Raw genomic sequence first — 16,776 nt, 5'->3', positions numbered from 1 at the left:
ATGTGTGTGTGTGTGTGTGTGTGTGTGTGTGTGTGTGTATGTGTGTGTGTGTGGGGGGTGGGGGGGGTAGTTAGGAGTGCTGCGTAAGGCCCTTTGCAGGGTTTTTTAGAAAGGCCCTCTTAGAAGTATGGTGTAAAATTAATGCAGAGGTCTTGGAGAGTAAATATTGAATAAGTGCAGCTCAATGGAGTTGAAAATAAAAAGCACCTCCTCGGGAGCTGTTGGCCTCCGAAAACCATGCGCTGGTTTGCTGACCTCTGCATTAGCATTACTTTAAAAGAGGAGATGCGAGGTATGTTGGGATAGCAGAGGAGGAGGTGGTTAGGGGCATGCGGGGAGGGGGGCATGCAGCAAGCACTAACAGAAAGGAGCAAAGTCTGCAAGGCCGGGGTCCTTCTACTCTGCCAGATCCTCGCCATGCACTTGCAAAGAACTGGAGGAGAAAGTGGAAGAAGAGGAGGAGGAGGAGGAGGAGGAGGGGTTACTAGCGGCCAGCAGCCATCAGGAGTGCCAAGGCCCGAGGCCCTGACAAGCAGACTCAGTGAGTGAAACCTTGACTCTGTGTACTAACACAGCCCACACTCTGCATAGGAGACCTGACCCACAACAGATTTTTGGCAGAGTGCTGGTTTTAGACGAAGAGAGCTTGGACAACTTTTAACCCTGGACAAAAAAGCTTTTAACTTTGGATACTGGGCTGTTAAAGATTTCAAAGAGCATGTAGTTCCCGCTCACATTCCAAAGCGTCTGTCATAATCGATTAGAGGACAAGTGCTAAAGCATGTATGTCCAGGAGGCAAGTTCTGCCTCCAAATGATCACAGGTTATGAGTTATCCTCTTCTCTGTGGTGTGGTCACATGTGGTACACAATGGAAGTGAAATGTCCGGTTGCTCTTTTGTTTGCCATGGTTCTACTTTTTAAACTAGAAATGATTCTACCTTTTGCAGGGGTGGTGTTCTTAAACAGATGATTTGAAAGTCTGCTCTCAGGCTGAAAATGATTTTAAAAAAGCAAGATACAGGTTTGAATGATCTCCAGAAGAGTTTTAAATCAGTGCAAGAAACAGAAAAACTGTGGTATACAGTACAACACCTTAATCATTGTATATGTAGTTATTCTAAAAGAGAGTTTTGAATAGGTTTAAATATAAAAGTTTCCCTTAACAGATGTTTAGTATCGCTCTTTCTACACCAATACCAAGATATTGGAAAAAACTCAATAAAATAAAAACAAATCCAAAAACATGTAGTCGCAAGTTTTCCTGAAATCTATATAAAACATTACTAATGACCATTTAAAATCACAATAAACATGAACATTATGGAGATCACAATATCAGTGTAATGACTTATTAAGGTAGACAATAAAGCTTTATGATAAAAACTCAGAATTGACTAAATTGAGATTGAACCAAGACCACCACCCTACTCTCCGGAACCGGGTCCATCACAGCAGGCTCAGTCTTAACTTTCACTTCTAGTTGGACTGCTGTGGGCTCTTGTTGTGGAGCCTCTGGACGTTATAGCTGCCCCGAAAATATCCTAGTCGATCAACTAACTAACAATTATAGACCAATATCTAACCTTCCATTTCTTTCTCAAATCAATTGTGATTTTCCTATAATAACAACCATTTATTTGAACATGTTAAATCTGGCTTCAGAATGCATCATGAATAGAGACAGAGCATGTGAAATTCACCAGGACCGTCTAATTGCATCAGACAAAGGTCTTTTTTCTCGTCTTGTTAAACCTCAGAATTGCATTTGACACCATTGACCACGCCATCCTGTAACAGAGGGTAGAGCATTCCATTGACAAAAAAGGAACTACATTTAGCTGGTTAAATCCTATTTATCTGAACAGTTTCAGTTTGTACGTGGTAACACAAAATCCTCCGGGACCGAAGTAAGTATTGGGGGCAACAAGGTTCTGTCCTTCGACCTTTTCTGTTTGCTTTATATGCTCACTTTTCAGGGTTGGGAGGGTTACTTTGTTAGTGCCTGAATACTGAATACATGGCTCTGAAAGTAATCCAAATCCGAATACAGTTACATGTCTTAAAAAAGTAACGTATTCAGATTACTTTTGGATTACTTTCTTTGTCCATCACAGATGGGTATGTTTTGGTGTACAAGAGACAAAAAACGTGTTGATCTGATATGGGGCGGACTTCATTTGATGGCTCACTTTGAATCTGCTGTCAGTAACATTTTTTAATAAACGATCTGGACAGTTTATTTATTTTTGGAAGAACAAACAACTACACTTAAAGCCTTCCTCGATAACAGCTTCCTTGGAGATTGAGATTGCCGTAAATGAAGTTCACTTTACATACAAATTATTGTAGCACAGATCGTGGAATACTATCCGATAGTGAGTTGAGTTGAGGACGTGATAACACCAATACAAATAAACCAGCAGGCTGATCTTTTATTTACCGAGTTATGTAGCTTGTTAGCTTCAGTGGGAAGCTACAGTAGCTACAGTTCATAGAAGTTTAGCGCTTCTCCTGTCACATAAACTCTTTATTTTTCAGAACTTCAGCTTTCAAGTGACATATCGTTGCTCAGATTGATTGTAGGTATTTTGGTCTGCGCACCTTGGAAAACATTTTCCTATAGACTGGGGCCAGACTAATGTGGAGTTCGGGAGAAAGACACCCTCTCCACATTTAAGAGCATTTATGATAGAGCTTATAGTTAGGGCTGGCTTAGGCTTGCCATGAACACCCTCCATTTTCCACAACACTGTGGAGCTAAACCATCACTTCAATGACAGATTCAAGGGAAGGCCTGACATTACAAATCTTTTAGAGTTGCTGTTAGGATTTTCGACTGATACAATAAAAAGAGGATTCAACTTCTGTAGTTCCACTTCTGTTAGAGCACTTCCTTTTCTAGTCCCAAACCACAGCATGATCTATTATCAGGCCGTTTCCAATTGGAAAAGGAACAAACCATGAATGTCCTTATCCCCACTGCCAGGGCACATTCATTTTTAGCTTTCACTCAAATAACAGTCTAAACAAATACTCTCATTTTAATATACATTTCAAACTAAGTCTAGTTACACCTGCTTATCGTTAATAACAGAACTAAAACACTTCTACCAAACTTTTTCAGATTGCTGCCTCTTTAATGCTGCACGAGCCATAAGGAGAGCTTGCAGACTGGTTGTCCTATTAGCGGTCATGGGAAGTATACTGATCATGTCTCCACATCCTTTCTCCTAAAAGGGAAGAATGTCAAGCAAATCATTTCAATTATCAGAGCGCCTGTGGATTTGCACTATAAAGAGCAGCATGCACAGCGTGGCTAGAGTTTCATCAACATGGAGGGTGGTCCTTACTCGGTACTGGTCGTTTAACTCGTGCTCAGTGGCAGCCATGGTTTAATCCACCAACCAAGGGTAGTTCCTTTAAATAAGATGAAAGACGAGATATGCAGGAGTGTTTAAAATTTCATGTCAGATTTATAGACTTAGGCCTTTTCTTTCATGTATTAATAAGACCAGTGAACATCTGAGCTGAGAGATTATGGACTGAAATCAGCCTAAATATGAATAAGTCAGCTCGTGTTAATGTGATTTGGATCTCTGCTTTTCATCTTTCTAAGTGTCAGAGCAGGAAAGAGGGAGTCATTAAAGGGATCGGGTGATGAGACCCTCGCAGTTTCACACAAACCTCCTCCCTGTCTTCTGCTGTGGGGGCCCCAGCATGACATTGAAAAGAATGTTTTTTGTTTTCTGCAGTAATTCTGCTGATCACGTGCTGTTAGTCAGCGGGGGTTCAGTGAGAAAGTTCACAGAAGCACTTGTTAAAGCAGGACAGGTTAAAACTACTGTTGTTTTAGTCTTCATTTACTAAGAGAGAAAGGCTTCTGCTGAATATGCACACTGGTTTTCAGCCCCTCTCTGGGAGCTGCCCAGTGACTCCTGCTGTCTTTATTGGCCGCTGCTGAATAGTGCAGTATATCACAGCGCGGAGTCTGGGGATTACTGTAGCACGTTAGAGTAGTCTCAACAATATGAAAACTCCTATTTACCGTACATAATTGTCTTGTTCTCATCATTTAAAACCTAAAATATGTATTTATATATTATATACTAATTTGTAAAGGTTTGCAAAATATATTGTTCCTTTCCTTGTTGAGCCATAGTGGAAGGAGAGTGGTAAAATCTGTAACTTTGGTAGATACCAACTTCTTTTGTCTAGGCGGGACTTAATAAGCCTAATATCACATCACTAACATTGGAAGGACTGCAGTGAGGATCCATTGATGTCCGGTATAAATAGAAGGATTGTTGCATTATTCAACGGTCACGTTGACAAAGGTTTTAGGAAAGACTTGAAGAATTGTGAACCTTTAAAGTGTTATGGTTGGATCATCACAGATTGAGGTCAGATAACGACTGAGGTTATATTAAACAAGAGAACGCTGTTTGCATGTGTGTGAGAGGGATGTGCGGGCCTTATATGATTTATTTTTTATTTTTAAAGATTTCCTTACTATATAGGGCTGCTCATACACAGTCCAACTTGTAAATATGAATGTCATGGTCATGTTTTGATGCTAGATATTTATCAGCATGCAACTTTTGAGTGATTGATCTCTTTCCTACGCGCCTGTTTATTGAATTAAGTGCTTTTCTGCTCTGATAAATAATTATGGAAATATCTCCTAAATGTACATTTTACAAAACATTCAGGTAAGGATTGATGAAACTGATGCTGATACCATTTTGATCCTTTTTCAAGATTCCATATGTTTTTCTGTGCATTGAGAATGTATGCAAGCTATTCATTAGAGCAGGGGTTTTCAACTGGTTTTGTCCCAGGGACCACCATTCGGACTAGAAAGCAATCCGCGGCCCACTGATGTGCCTGCGCGTGCGCGTGTGTATTTGGTGTTACATGCATAGCTCAATGCATGAAACATGAAAGAGAGGCCACGCAGATTTTATAATAATAAAAGTAGATTTATTAAATTAAATTAAATTAAAGATTATTTTAAAGAAAGAATAAAGAATAATAAAGTGTTGTGCAATTCAGTATTGGGAAAAGTAACTAAAAATGTCATGCAAAGTCAGTCTAGGTGTGTGACAAAACAACAACGGAGAACAAAAATCCAACAACACCGGAGAACCAAAATCCAACAAATGAAGACCAAGGCAGCCTCAACTGCTGGCTGGTCAGGGCTTTTATAACCCAGCCAGGACAGACCTGTCACCAATCACCTGCTGTAGAGACAGAGAGATTGAGAAAAGCAGAGAGAGATTGAGAAAAGCAGGGAGAGAGAACAGGCTTACCATTAACACAGGGCGGGGCCTAAACCCGCCAGGGTCGTAACAGTGAAAACATGGGAGAATTAGGCCTACCTGTCAGTGTGATATCTGGGCGTGGTGAAGTCCACACAGCCTGTCTATTCGTGGCGAAATGGTAGACAGAGACAGTCTCATGTCATTCTCTGGATCAAGCCTAGCCCTGTACTTATTCTTTAAGTACGCCAGTGTAGAAAAACCACTCTCACACAGGTATGTGGTTGGAAAGGGCAAAAGACACCTCATTGCTTTTGCAGCAAGCTGTGGAAATTCTGTCTGGCAACTTATCCAGAATTTAACAAGGGGCTGTGTGTCGTACATATGCCTCCTGACAGAGTCTGTGGACATCTCAATCAGCTTATCCTCTTCCACAGCCGTCAGACTTGACCAGTGCCGCTGCTAGCCATTTTGGTGCCCTAAGCATAATTCCTTCATGATGCCCTCCCCCCCCCCCAATAAAAAAACATTCGCGGAAAAGTTTAACTTTTTTATTACCAAACATATAAAACAATAGCAGCAGCAAACACACAGCAAAACAACAAACTTTTGACATTTGAAAGTGCAAACTTTCCTTCAGTAACTTTGAATAAATTACACTAAATAACATCAATAAGTACAATCAATAAAATCTTAAATAAAACAAAGATTTAGAGGACGAAAAGTCACAACTTTACTTACTTTGTAAACAGTAAGGCTTTGTAGAACAGCTAAAACACATTCAAGTAAAGTGCAAAAAAAGTGTTATCAAAATAAATCAAGGACATCCTTTTTGAGAGAGCATAATGCTATTCTTTAACAATCAAGCATTTCTCTATAAAGACTGGAACACGTCTGCATTTCCTCGCTGCAAAGTCATTAATTAGGTCATCATAGGACAGCCTCTGAGCCACTTCACCATTAATGCTGATGACAGCAAGACCACTTAGACGTTCCTGCCCCATTGTTGAACGTAAGTAAGTTTTGATGAGCTTCAGTTTCGAAAAACTTCGCTCAGCAGAGGCAACTGTAACAGGGAGAGTCAATGCGATTCGAAGAGCAACCCAGAGATTTGGATACACCTCTTGAAGGCGATTCTCATGGAGAAATGAGAGCAACTCCAAGGCAGTTGTTTGTGGTGGCAGTTGAGGAAGGTTGATGATTTCCTGAACCATCTCAAGTCCATCAATATCCGAATTTCCTTTCTCAGTCAGTGTCTTCTGCACTTCGATGCAGTTTTTTTGCAGGTTCTCCTTGGACATTCCGTGCACTCTGCTGAAATCAAGCAGCACTCCAAATTTGTCTCTGACCTGGGTCATGGTCTCAAAACGCTCCTGCAGTGACATCAAAGCGGAGTCCACAACACTGTTGAAAAAGGATACCTCAAGCCTTTTGAGGGCATCACTGAAGGGCTCGTCTGCAGCCTCATATGCAAACTGCTTTCTTGTGTTCCTGAGCCTTTTCTCCTTGAGCTCTGGCTCTATGTTCATCGCCTCGCAAAGGTCCTTGGCAGTTGACACTGCCTGAGCAAACCCAGAGTGGCTGTATCTGGAGAGGGAGGTTTTGGCATTGTCAATGAGCCCGACGGCAATGTCAAGCTGCATTGAACTTGTCTGCAGGAGCTTGTTTACCTGGTTAGTGGTTGTAAGAATTTCACACCAGACAACAGAACAGATCAGAAATCTGAAAGAGGCCACTTCTTCTGCCAGGGCTTGAGCCTCTATTTTTGCAACAGAGTCATTGACAGTTTCCCTAGCCTCGATGAGCGCATTTTGGATTTCTTTGATTTGACTTCTGACAGCTGTGACACTCCTAAGCCTGCTCTCCCACCTCACATCACTCCATGATTTCACAGTTAGGTTGATGTGTTTTGTCAAGATGCTCCACCGCTTTGTAGCTCCTGAGAAGAAACAAAATAGCTTCTGCAAATAGCCAAAAAAGCCAGTGGCATCCCTGGATGACTTCGCAGCATCAGCTATGACAAGGTTCATAGAATGAGCTGCGCAAGGAACAAACAACGCCCTCGAATTCAACTGTAGCAGTCGGGCCTGAACTCCTTGCTTTTTCCCCTTCATGTTCGCACCATTGTCGTAGGCCTGTCCGCGGCAATCATCAAATGGAATGTCGAGTTCCTTTAATTTGTCTAAAAGGACAGTAGACAGGTTCAGGCCAGTTGTTTCAACCACCTCCATATACCCAAGGAAATACTCCTTGATATTTGGCTTTGGCTCCAATTCAACAATGCGCACGATGAGGGACATTTGCTCCTTGTGGCTTATATCAGGTGTACAGTCAAGAATTATGGAGAAATATTTCGCTTCCTGAATCTGTGTGTGGATTGTTTGCAATGTTTTGTTGGAGACGATCTGGATCAGCTCATTTTGTGTCTGCTGACCAAGATAATGTGTTCGGGAGCTTTCATCGGTTATCTTGGTCAGGTGGTTCTCCATCACAGGATCAAAACTGCCTAAAAGTTCCACTTCTTTTAAGAAGTTGCCATTGTCTGGTTCATACAGACACTGTGAAGAGCCTCTAAATGACAAATTCCTTGAGGCAAGAGATAGGGTTATTTTCAGTAAGCGTTTGAGAACATCTCGCCACCTTCTTTTTTCTGCCTCCAGCAATGTCTGTTCCTGGTAGTCTATTGTCGTATTTGTCTGTAAACGTGTGTCCAGTTCTCTCCATTTAAACATGCACTGGGCATGGTCTGAGCTACATTCATGACTTATCAAATTATTGTTAATGTTGGACCAGTCACCGTTGCCCTCTGCAGTGAGCTTTATAGCTTTCAAACTGAAAAGCTTACACGCAAAACAGAATGCAGCATTGTTCTGTTTCGAGTAAACAAGCCAACTTCTCTTGACTTTCTCTCCATTTGAGAGCGTTTTGAAATGCAGGCTACTATGAAACGCCCTGCCATCTAGTCCCTTTGGAAAATTAAAATCTGATGGGACTCTAAATGGACCTCTTCGTACGATCTCAACACGATCCGCATCTAAAATCCGTAATGGCCAGAGAGCAGGATCAGTTGGAGAGGGCAAACCCGTTTCTACCTTGTCACCTTCTGACGGACTCTCAGTGACAGGACTTTCAGAGGTGGTGGTTATCTGCTGTGTATCTGTGGTGGTTGAGGGTGGTTGATCAGGGCTTAGTACTGTTGCGGGGTGTACAGACCTGCTTGCTGGCTGGGGTTGATTGGGTGAACTTGTCGATGGTTCTTCCTCATCTGTGTCCTCTTCTTGGCCTCGTGCTCCCGCTTGAACGTATTTCAGCATTGACCCTGCATTAATTTAGAAATACGAAGAAAAAAGATCAGTATAGAAAGAGACAAAATATTCAAATAAAGAATCTTATACCAAAAAAGAAAATAAAGATTTAAAACTGAAAGCATGCAACCAAGGAGCTCTCCCCCTTTATTACTTATATATCAACTATTTGATCAATCTTATCTAATCTAATATAAAAACATTATAGAATGAGTTGCAATATTGTACACAATTTAATAATAATGTTTGCTTTATATCATTCATAATGGATATTTTATATTTATATCTTAACAACAGGAATAAAAGGAATAAAAGCAAAATGATACACCTTACACAAGACTATTAAACTCTACATTTAATTGAATACAATATGGTTAGGAGGGCATTTTGTTTACTACAAAACGTTTTTCTATTTCACCGACAGATGTCGTCCATGCCTTTGCATGATATAAATGCAATCAAAACGCCAGTTAATTTAGTCATGTATCTTCTGTCACTCTCAGATATAGCTAAGCTAGCTGTAGCAGTAGCTACAGGCTTCACATTATCACGAACCCTTTTCTGTCCCATTGCACATAGAACACCTAACCCTTTTTATGTGAGACTGTAGCCTATTTTGCTGAATTCTACCGAATGACAATCCTAAAGATGGCCGTGGGTTTATTATGCATTGGCATTGCAAACTCCAAAATAAAATATACTTTCTCAAATGCTATGTAAACTTTTCTAAATGCCTGGCTAAACACTATTAATTTCACGCCACACAGTGATAAATGGTCTGAAGCCAGAATTGTTAGCCTACCTAGTGCAATGACTGCTAACTGTTACTGAGAAAGTATTGGCCACCGTCACGTCAAAATAAACCATAAACTGTCTACTATTCAATATCTAAAGTAAAGTAACGGCTAACTGGCATCAGTTACTTGCAAAATGCAGTTATAATTTTTAACAGCAAAATCTCAATTTAGCTTGCGCCTAAGTTATAACACATATTTGAGTTTGCTAACATTAGCAATAACGTCAGCTAGTTCAAGGTGTATGCATAGGCTAAACTTTACACTAGCTGCACATATTTCCCGTATTTAAGAAAGATTAAACGTGGACACTTACCTGCAAGTGATGCACGGGCATCATCTCGCTGTTTCCTCTTTTTTCTTTTTTCTGCTCCTGACTCCTGTTGCCTTTTCATTTCCAAAAATGTCGAGTAATCCAAAAGACCACTGACAGCAAGGGCACCCACAGGGCGCTTGGGACGCAGATTGTGCAGATTGTGTTTTCGTTTGTGTTTGTGTGAGTGGGGAGGGGAGGGGGGAGGGGAGAGGGGGGCACCATCGGTACCTTTGAGTAGTATGCCTAAAAAGTGCCTCATATTTCTATAGTCTACTGAAATAATTTCGGCCTTATAATTATTATGACGATTTTTCATTAGGCTATTTTTGGTGGTGCCCCCTCGACACTTGGTGCCCTACGCACAGCGCGTAATGCGCGTTATGGGAGCGGCGGCACTGGACTTGACCCTACTGATGCATCGTCACTGAATGGGAGCAGGATCCACTTGCTGTCACGGCGCCACTCTTCCGAATCAGTGAAGTACTTTGCGAATTGACGCACAAGCTTCCTCAAATGCTCACATATAGTGTCGTTGATGTCAGTGCTGTCAGGGTATTCCTCAACTGAAGGAAACATCGCCAAGTTATTGCTCTCCACTCGTTCGATCCACTTTGACATTTTTTTCACAAATGCGTCGAGCTTCTCGTAGAGCTGCATGACGTTTGCATCTCTCCCTTGCATGGAGCTGTTCAACTTGTTCAGCTCTGCAAAAACATCTGTGAGGTACGCCAGCTTAGTTAACCAGTAACTATCGTTGAAATTGGAAGCCAGATCAGAATGCTTCTCGCACAAGAACTCGTAGATAGCTCCGCGTAGTTCAAACACACGGGCGAGCACAGCGCCGCGAGACAGCCAACGCACCTCTGAATGATAAAGGAGAGAGCTGTGTTCACTTCCCAAGTCATGGCATAGGGATGAAAACAGGCGTGTATTCAATGCGTTTCGTTTTATGAAGTTGACCGTCTTGACAACGACATCAAACACACCACTGAGCTCAACACTGAGATCTTTGGAGGCGAGAGCCTCTCTATGAATCAGGCAGTGTGTCCAAATTACCCCCGGAGCCACCCTCCTTACATGCGCAAACAGTCCAGTCTTGCTGCCACTCATGGCTCGGGCCCCATCGCTGCATAATGCAACGCACCTCTGCCACGAGATATTGTGCTCCGTGAAAAAATCGTCCAGTGCTTTAAATATTTCTACACCGGTAGTTCGCCCGGGCAGTGGTTTGCAAAAAAGAAATTCCTCGCACATAGTGCCACTGTCCTCGTATCGCACAAATGTTAACAGTTGCGCATCATTAGTAACATCTGTCGTCTCGTCGATTTGAAGGGAAAACAGAACTGTCTGAAGTTTTGCCATCAGCTGGTCTTTGACATCATTTGCCATTTCCCCAATTCGTCTTCCGATTGTGTTGTCTGACAACGGAATAGTTTTTAATTTGTTGGCACATTCTTCGCTTACCATAGCTCTGCACATATCTATGGCTGCTGGCAATATAAGCTGCTCTGCAATGGTATGGGGCTTCTTACTTTTTGCAACCCTGAGAGCGACCAGATACGATGCTTTCAGTGCGTTTTCATTTATTTTTGCACTCTTCCTCATGGTAGCCTGCTGTCCTTTGAAATCACGCAACATCTGTTGCATGTACTCAACGGGTTTGGCCTTCAAGTGGACGTGATGCGTCTCCATATGCCGCGTAAGTTTCGACGGCTTCATAGCTTCATTACAGAGAATTGTTGAACATACGAAACACAGTGGTACCTCCTCTCCTGCTCTGTCTGTCGTCACTGTGAATCCATATTTAACATATTCCTCATTGTATTTTCTTTTTCGTCTTTTTTGCGAAGTTGACGCTTCGGAAGCCTGTCCTTGCCCTATCGTGGCGGCCTGTCCCTCTGTCGTGGCAGCCTGACCCTCTGTCATGGCAGCCTGTCCCTCTGGCACTTTCCTCACTACAAAACGATCCATTGGTGCTAGATATATAGCTAGACTAGTACATATGTAACAAATGTTTGCTGTACTACAACCTATCTTAAAATACTCTCGTCGGCTATGCTTATAAATGTGTGTCAACTTTGCTCGCAAGACTGTACGTAATGAATAATAAGTGAGGTTAGCGACGCAACTCATTACCATTAGCGAATCACAGGCTACCATAGACTGGATAGGCGCAAGGCTACATTCTGTCAGCTTGAATTTCCTTTATATTATTTTAAACATATTTTTCACGATATGTAACGGTATTCTGGAAATGTGTTGAAATATCAAAGCGAATTTATATTAAAAAAAAACAATGGTGAACTGATCAACATAGGCTCTTGTCACGGACCACATGCAATGCCGCCGCGGACCACCAGGGGTCCGCGGACCACCGGTTGAAAACCCCTGCATTAGAGACTTACCTTACAGTTGGATTGAATGATTATGGGTTTTTGTGTATAGTTTCCTGTTTTATTTTGAAATTCCATTCTCCTTGTGTCTTGAGTTATTTGCTTCCTGTGTTTCCCCTGATTGTGTGATTGTGCCAATAGTATGTTCCCGCAATTGTGGAGGCTGCAGTTTCGGGACCCCAGTTGTAAGACCCCATTGCTAGGATCATAGTTTTTTGATCCTAGGGAATTGGATGCCCGCAAAAGTACAACCAGCGAGTATTGTGTCTACTACACAGCGAGTCTGTAAAGACATTGTAATGCCTGTTATTATTGATCTAAAAATGCATTAAAATATTTTGTTCATGCATTACGGTTAGGGTTAAGTATAGCTCAAATAAATAATAGTTTGTAGTGCCTTTAATACGAAGCTATCATAAGCTAACAGATGATTGTTTGTATTGCCTTAAGACTATCATAGTTAACGTTAGCTACTCACACTTCATTTCAAAACACCGGAATTGTTTTTAATGTTAAACAGATAAAACTTATTTTAAAACTTCACATTACTCACACTCTGATTGTCGTCCATCTTCACGTCTACAATTCGGTAGGTGGCAGTGTCACAAAAAGCTAGGGTCGTAGGAATGCATTCTGAAGACTGCGGACCTGAAACTGCAGCCTCCGCTATTGCAGGATTAATTATCTTGGACACAGGTAATGGACCCACAAACCTTGGAGACAATTTTTTGGGGGCAAGAAGGTCTGGCTCTTCACCAAAGGCCTACCTCTTCATTCAAAAAAGAACGAAATTTCAAAATAAAACAGGAAACTATACAAAAAAACATAAATCATGACATGGACGTACTCGTATGATTGCTTTGTAAATCACATCTTGCAGAAAAAAACTAATGTTGGCTTCTTTTAGACCTACAGAAACAAATATAGGAACATATATCTTTGTATAGAGTGTAATCTCTTTTTTTTTTTTTATCTGCCATGCCAGAATGTGTTTGGATCGCCTCTGGATCTCAAAAATTAAATGTATAATGTTTGGTGGACTAAAGAAACAAGTGTTCTGAAGATAGCCAGGAGAGGCTGGATGAACAGATCCAGAGCATTCTTTACCAAAATCAGTGGAAGAGACAGAAAAATTAGTGCTGAGACTCCACACTACCTGGACTCCAGTGGACCCTGACTTCCTGGGTGATGAGTGCTGGACCGATTCATCTTACATCTAATTGGTGAGGATGGTGGAGGTCTGGCTGTTTGGTGCTGTGTGTTGGTGGGGTGTTGTCAGACTGCCCTAACAGTACCTGGAGCACCCCTGCCCCACCCCAGCTAACCCCACCTCTGTGATACCCCCACCAGGTCCCACAGGGAGGTTTCTACTGGTGGAAATCGGCAGAGATGGAGCTTTCAGGGGACACAATGTGAACTGCAGAGCTCCTGTGGTTTTAAATAGAGCGAGTGCCCCCGGCTCAATTACTGTCTATGGAAAGTGGAGGAGCCATAATTGAATGTGACACAAGCAAGCTGTGAGCACTTGGCTGTGGCAGCGCCTCTCGCAGTCAGAACGCAGCGCTGGCAGCTATCTGCTGCAATGTGCACAACCCAACAACATGGATGTGCAACCAAATTGGTGGAGACATCATTAAACCAGCTTAAGCTTTTTTTTAAATATGAAAACACACCTGTCCTATCAAAATGAGAGAATAAATGAAACAGCAACAGAGAAGAACAAGCAACAGCTCGTCTGTTGTTTCTACCCAGATTAAAACTGTGACCTGTCCCATCTGAGTTTACTGATTGGATTAGATTTCTGGGTAATGAAGTCATAAATTGTTTTGGATGTTGCCATTTGGAACTTCAACATTGCAATTTAGTCACACACAAATGTGAAAAGAAATGTATATATAGGGGGGTTTATTAAAATACACGCATTTGCACCATTACATTTATTTTTAAACTTTTGTATTTGTATTTTTTCTTTCAACCCAGGCTCAACACTACTGAGTGACATTTAAAGGCATTAATCACAATCAGGCAGTAATTGGCTAGCCGTATGACAACACAAAAGAAAGAACAGAGGACATGATTTGATTGTCTTGCCTTAAGTAGTAACACAAGCAAGGCTGCTAGCCAGGCATGTTTTTTTTCTTTATCTTTTTCTTTAAAGACAAAATGAGATTCAGTAGCAGTACACTGTTGGTATAAGTATTCATTTATTTGCACTGACAGCAATATTGATTCTGAAAAAAAATACAACATGTACTTAGAAATCATATTAAAAAGCTTCTCCTTGCAGTGTCCTCTTTCTGTGTCTATACCGGATGCATTCAGGCACAAAACTGTGTGCAGGTCAGATGCATTCTGGTCAGAGCCCAATACACATGCATGCATAAAATGGTGATATACTTGAAGTGTAAATATGCTTCAGGCTGCGGCTACAACCAACTCAAACAGAAGTGACCGCAATGTCTTTTGTGTTGTCCTCCCTAATGTACAAATGGTAAATAGACTACATTTATCAAGTTATTTTCCAGTCTTTCTCAAAGTGCTTTTTACAAATAAAACATTCACATTCATACAGAGGGAGAGGCTGCCATACAAGGTGATTATAGGCAATAAATAATCATCAGTCCTCTTTATTAATTATAGTGTTTGAGTGAATACAAATAACTCACTATCTCAATGAAGACTGTTGGCAAAGCCTGGAGAAAAAATGTTCATCAATAGGAGAAAAAAAAACACAAAGAATTGTTTTGACACGGCTATGTTCAACCTGTACGGGTGCAAAGCAGATCATCAGCAATCCGTTAAATTGTGGCGTAATGGAAACGTTGTTTTACTGGTGATTTAAAGCATCATATGAAACTCTTGCATGAGAACAACTTCTGGAAGTAACAAAGAGTCTGTAGGCAAGTGTGTGTGTGTGTGTGTGTGTGTGTGTGTGTGTGTGTGTGTGTGTGTGTGTGTGTGTGTGTGTGTGTGTGTGTGTGTGTGTGTGTGTGCGGCAGGTGTCTGTCTGACAGCCGTGTGATGAGTTGAGCCTTCCATTGAGCCCGCCTAAGCTCAGTGACTGGGCTCCCTCTCTATCCCAATAAGCTGCCCTGGGTCTGCGGGGCTGATCCTACAGTCCCCCCCCCCCCCCCCCCCCCAAACCCTCTACCTTTGACTGAACCAGTCACTAGAATACCAATGACTCAATGTCCCTCACTGTTCACCGCTCCCTGCCATCTATGCATATTTAATACTCGGTCCCCTGATCTGAATTGCACCGGCGTTTTTAGAGTGCCCTCTCTCACCTGAGCCGAACAGAGTTTAATAGTGTGTGCTTCTGAAGACTGTCAATAATACTCCAAAGAGAAATACCCGTTTAATACCACCTCAGTCTTATTTTCATAGTTTGGAGATCCATTCTTTCTGAGATGAAATGATTTTACTTTAAGTGTAAGGCATGAGGACAGGTGAATAAGATGAAGTCAGATATTTTACTTTATTTTATTCAATTTTTTTTCACGGGTATGTCAATATTTCATGTAAATATTGACATATTTTAAGGTTATAATAGTTTTCTTAATATAGTATATTACAATAGTTTTATTTTTGTATTTTTCTTACAATTTATCTTGTTTATGTATGCATTTACCAAGGAAAATGTATTGTATGTGTTAACCTACTCGGCTATACACCTGTTTCTGATTCTGATTCTGATGGGGCTGGAACACAAGCAGACCCTCAGGCAGGGTGGAGACAAGCCGCTTTGTGAAAACAAAGGCAATACAAGTCATTACCCATACAGGACTCCCTGGTGCATCTTTGACCTCCCATACTTGTACACACACAGTTTTATGAAGTAATGAGGGATTGTCAATTGCGTTACAAATGCGGTAGGATAGACAGGAGAGAGATACAGGGAAGACATGGTGCAGAGAAGGCCATAGGATTGCATTCAAATGGTGGTTGCTGCAGCAGGGCTTAAATTAAAACTTGAAACTACTTCCAAGAAGAGTCTAAGTTCCAGTATCACAGTGTCCTGCTTATCAAACAACATCATTACAGTATGGACGGTATTTAATAATGGCATTACACAACATCCAGTTTAAAATCATGTGATATTATTATTAGCACAGGGACAGTGCACATTAATACACATATAAATATCAAGAGGATAGCCCCAGGTTAAGGCAGTGCAGCTGATTCCTCACTAACCATGATTTTAAATGAGTTTTAAGTAAAATATGTGTGTGTTTTGTGGCTGGGATTGAGTTCCATGTGCAGTTTGAACAGAAAAATGTGGATTAACTCTTGTTGTCATCTTTACTCCAATAAGTTGGAGCACAACAGCAACATTCATCTTGAGTCCGTGAGTTAAGTTCAGAGCAGGAGCAAGGTTAGCCGAGCTTAGCATACGTAGGTGAAAAGCAAGTCCAACAATTCCTTTAAAGCTAATTTATATAAATGTTGTCTCTCATTAGTTGAATCTGATCACAAACAGCAATGTGAGAAACATAACAGTTTGTGGTTTTACAAAAAATATTGCTGGAAAAAGAATCTTGTCAAAAAGCTGGTCACATTGACACACAGCTTCTGTTTACTTGTGGTCAAAGTGGGGCTGCTGGTTTGGTTCCCTTGTGTTTGGTTAGAAACATAGCATATAAAACATCTCCTTTAAACACAAAAGACAACCTAACTATTGCTGACAACGTAATCAGCAATCAACGCA

At 41.3% G+C, this 16,776-nt stretch overlaps 1 long non-coding RNA gene across 1 annotated transcript; it reads right to left on the bottom strand.

Annotated features, from left to right (window-relative positions):
• Positions 1 to 5,797: 5,797 nt before the first annotated feature.
• Positions 5,798 to 10,056, bottom strand: LOC134874262 (uncharacterized). The gene is made up of 2 exons (XR_010167039.1): positions 9,676 to 10,056; positions 5,798 to 8,579 (listed from the first exon to the last, which is right to left on the bottom strand). It is a non-coding gene; the product is annotated as an uncharacterized LOC134874262 (long non-coding RNA).
• Between the last annotated feature and the right edge of the window lie 6,720 nt (positions 10,057 to 16,776).

The sequence above is a fragment of the Eleginops maclovinus genome, chromosome 12 (genome assembly GCF_036324505.1).
Source record: "Eleginops maclovinus isolate JMC-PN-2008 ecotype Puerto Natales chromosome 12, JC_Emac_rtc_rv5, whole genome shotgun sequence".
Classification (NCBI taxonomy): domain Eukaryota; kingdom Metazoa; phylum Chordata; class Actinopteri; order Perciformes; family Eleginopidae; genus Eleginops; species Eleginops maclovinus.
This window is presented reverse-complemented; position numbering and strand designations above follow the sequence as displayed.